The sequence below is a fragment of the Gymnoscopelus braueri genome, assembly GCF_963280865.1.
Source record: "Gymnoscopelus braueri genome assembly, chromosome: 12".
Lineage (NCBI taxonomy): Eukaryota > Metazoa > Chordata > Actinopteri > Myctophiformes > Myctophidae > Gymnoscopelus > Gymnoscopelus braueri.
In genome coordinates, this window is record NC_137614.1 from 23,617,097 (window position 1) to 23,621,454 (window position 4,358).

The window sequence follows — 4,358 nt, forward strand, 5'->3', positions numbered from 1 at the left end:
CATCAGACTTAATGGAAGCAGCATCCTCTAATGGTGTCACATTAAGGTCCCGTCCTCAGAAAGTACACAACCAACATTTGTGTACACTCATATCTCATAAATAAAGCTGTTCTGCATCTTCCATTAGTATTGTGTTGTAGAAATGTGTATATGTACAACTAATAAAAATCCTTTTATTTATTTTAAAGGATAATGGACATAGCCGCAGGAAGATGTTTTAGGTTAAGGGTGCTGCATGCGTGTGTAGTGTGCACGCGCAACACATATTGCACTAAATCCCCCCAAATAACGACCAGCAACAACAGGCACATTATGCAAAAAAAAAAAGTTTCCATGTGATAATGGACGCTCCATTTTCCTGAGACCGGCAATAGAAATTCTGAGAGGGAAACGGTGTAGGAGATGCAGGAGAGAAAGGATGCAGGGGGAGCAAGGAAGAAGAGGTTGGCCTAGTACGATATTTACAACCATAAAATGACCTCTTATTTCCACTGAGGTGGAAATCAATTTTGATAGATTAGAAAATGTATTGACAGAGAGATTTATTTTGAGAATGTGTGTGTTTTATTTCAGATAGGTCAGTGTCAGTGTGTGACCGAGCCACCAGAGGGTTCTCCTTTATACATCTTTCTCTGAGATGACGTCCAGCTCTAGAGATCTGAGGAATGAAGGCATGCACGCACGCGCACACACGCATGCACGCACGCACGTATGCGCACACACACACATGCACACACACAAACTCACCTCTTACATACATCAGTCAGAGTCTCATCACAAGCTGCAAGCCGTACATGTCTGTAAATGCATACATAATGCTGGGTTTACTGTATATAAAAGCCCTCAGCGTATAGCTGCCTGACTGCATCAGTCCCTATCTGCAAGCTACAGTAGAGTTATATAAACCCAGTTTATACTTTGATACTACAGAGCGACCATGTTGCTCGTGGTTAGCAACACGGCCATTTTCATACAGCAAACAGCTGACGGCTTTAGTTAGTCCTATGGATACCTCTCTCTCTCTCTCTCACTCTCACTCTCTCTCTCTTTCGCTCTCACACACTCTCTCTCTCTCTCTCACTCTCTCTCCCTCTCTCTCAAATCAATACAATTTCAATGCAGTATGTTTTATTGGAATGAATGTCAGATTAACAATATTGCCAACACTTCCATGATAATACAATTCAATAATCAAATGTAGAAAGATTCAATTAATTAATAAATAAATAACAAGAAAGAAGCAACAAGAAAATGACAGAACTGCTGTGTGTGTGTGTATGTGTGTGTGTGTGTGTGTGTGTGTGTGTGTGTGTGTGTGTGTGTGTGTGTGTGTGTGTGTGTGTGTGTGTGTGTGTGTGTGTGTGTGTGTGTGTGTGTGTGTGTGTGTGTGTGTGTGTGTGTGTGTGTGTGTGTGTGTGTGTGTGTTCATGCATTCGTGCATGCATGCTTGTTTGTGTGTTTGGAAATAATCCTCCCCAAACAATGTGGACAACACTGCGGTACTTGTGATGTGCGACTGTGCAGGTAATGGATGTAATGGATGTTCCATGTTCGACAAAACGATGAACCTGGGGTGACAGGGCTTTCTAAGTTGCAGCCCCCTCCGTTTGGAACCCACTCCCAGCTCACATTAAAGCTGCTTCCACCTTTGCCATGTTCAAAACACCCTCAAAACCCATCTTTTCAGACTTGTAATACTAATCCCCCCTTTGCCTTTTAATTTTAGTGTTTTTGTTTGCTTAATGTTTAGCCTTTTTAACTAAGTTATTTCTTCAAAAAGTTGTTTTGTTTGTTTTACCACATGTAAAGCAACTTTGGTTACCTAGACCAGTGTTTATCAACCCTGGCAAACGTCCCAATGTTGGGCCGGGGCTACTGCTGTGGTGTGCCGCGCCGTTTGAAGAAGGTTTGAAAAAATATAATAAAAAATAATAAAACCCCCTTTTTTTCTTTTTTTTTTTACAATAATAATAATCAGGCATAGAAACAGCCCCGAGGTGAAAAGGGTGACAACATGCTGTTTTTTTTCGGGTCAGGTGTCACACTATTGCCCTATTTGGATTCAAAACGGCTAGTGGAAGCTGAAAAGCTACAAGTTTGCATGTCTGAATAATGAAAAAACAGAAATATTTGTTTGCATTTGCTTTTTTTCTCCCCCATATGTTTTCATAATAAAAAAGTGTGTATCGTATCGTATCGAAATCGTATCGAAGTTGTGTGCCCAATATCGTATCGTTTCATGAAATGAAAAAACACCCCTAGTGTGTGTGTATATACCGTATATATATATATATAATTATATATATATATATATATACCGTATATCTAGGTGTGCCCTGTGATCTTTTGTCTATACCAGGTGTGCCTTGGCACAAAAAAGGTTGATAAACACTGACCTAGACATGTGCTATACATTTTATGTATTAATTTTACTTGACTTCTGGATCCAAGTGTTTGCGTGTTGGATTGACCTTATAAGTGTTGCCTGATGATGGACCATCTTGACCATCCTTCACAGGCTCTGCCACTGCACTGTACACCCAGTACTGAGAAATGAGTGTACACAAAGTATTGATAGTAAAAAAAGAAATAGTTGTATCGCAATTTACGTGTGGTTGTCAGAAAGTCCCAAGGCTCACCAGGACTTGTCTTACTGCAGTGCACACACACAGTTTGGCAACCACTGGACAAAACACACAAGACAGATGTACACCGGAGATGCCTGTGGACCTCTGATTCAGACACACAATCTTAGTAAGGATTTAGCACCTTTATATGACAAAGTAAGTTCGATTTCCTACACAAAATTGTAGTGATTACGTAAATGATATCTGAAAGTAGCTTTTTACAACCGTATGAGGTTTAATGCTTTGTTGTATTATTTGGCAAGGCCAAAACAAATAACACAAAATGTGATTCTATGTTTTAGGGACATCAATGTGTCCCGACTCAACTGAAACATTGTGTCTCTAACAAATCCCTCACCATGAGGGACACACTTTATCACTAATACCCCATTGTGAATGACCTTTGCATGAATATTATTTTTCACTTAAGCAGTATCAAGATACCTCTCAAATACCTCCCTCAGGACGGAATCAGCCTGCTGCTGCGGACAACATAACAGGTTCTGAGTCATCATCCATTAGTTTGTTGAGCTTATGGCATGTGCAACGGAGCAGTGCCATCTTTTAACCCATTAAGACCAGAGGCCGATTCTACAAATGTCTTCTATATCCTTACAGTTTTCTGATGTCTTTATGTCAGTGGTTCTCAAACTTTTTAATGTCATGTCAAAATTATATGTATTTGGCCGAGTATAAAATAATGCAATAATTTGCACCCTGTCCGTCCGTCCGTCCGTCCGTCCGTCCGTCCGTCCGTCCGTCCGTCCGTCCGTCCGTCCGTCTGTGTGTGTGTGTCCGTGTGTGTGTGTGTGTCCGTGTGTGTCCGTCTGTGTCCGTCTGTGAATAGCTAATCTCCAGCACCGTTGGCTTGATCGCAGTGAAACAGTGCACACACACTCCCTGGATGCCAGAGCAGAACCTTTGCCCCAAATGTTTCACATGGGCCTGTTATAGTGGAAGGAGGCAGATTTTTGCAAAACAATTTTTTGGACAGTACTCCTACATATTTTGTCCAAATATCACGCAAATCAATACACAGTATCTTTATAGTCATTAAACCAAACGGGTCTTTCAGATTTTTCATATTCCATCCTGATTGGCAAAGATTGTCTTCCAAAGTTTGCAGGAGTGCTCCGTTTTAAGCAAATCCCTCAAATCATGAACACAGCGTGCAATTTCCGTTAAAGTTTGCACTCACATTCCCACTATAGGCCGAGGAAGAAATGCCACTTGAGATTTTTCAAATCAGCCTCATGGTGGCGCTATAACAGGCCGATTTGTGTTTTTACCTATAACTGCACCGATCTGTGTAAAACTTTTTATGCGCACTCCCTAGATGCCAAGGAAAAACCTTTGCCCTGCATTTTTCACATCTGCCTTTTATAGTGCCACCAGGAGGCCGACATTTGTTTTTAATATTACTCCTTCAGAGTTTGTCCACATTTCATGCAAATCGGTACACATGATCTCTATAGTCATGTGATCAAGATGGATCTGTTTGATATTTCATATTCCATCCTGATTGGCTAAGATTACATTACATTACATTACATTACAGTCATTTAGCAGACGCTTTTATCCAAAGCGACTTACAATAAGTGCATTCAACATAGGTAGGGAACAAAACTACTAATCACCAGAAGTCTTTAGTGCATTTCCTGCAAAAACAAGCAACCAAGAGTATACCTAGCGCTAAGGTAAAAGTGCAATATATCAGCTACCTACTTTCTT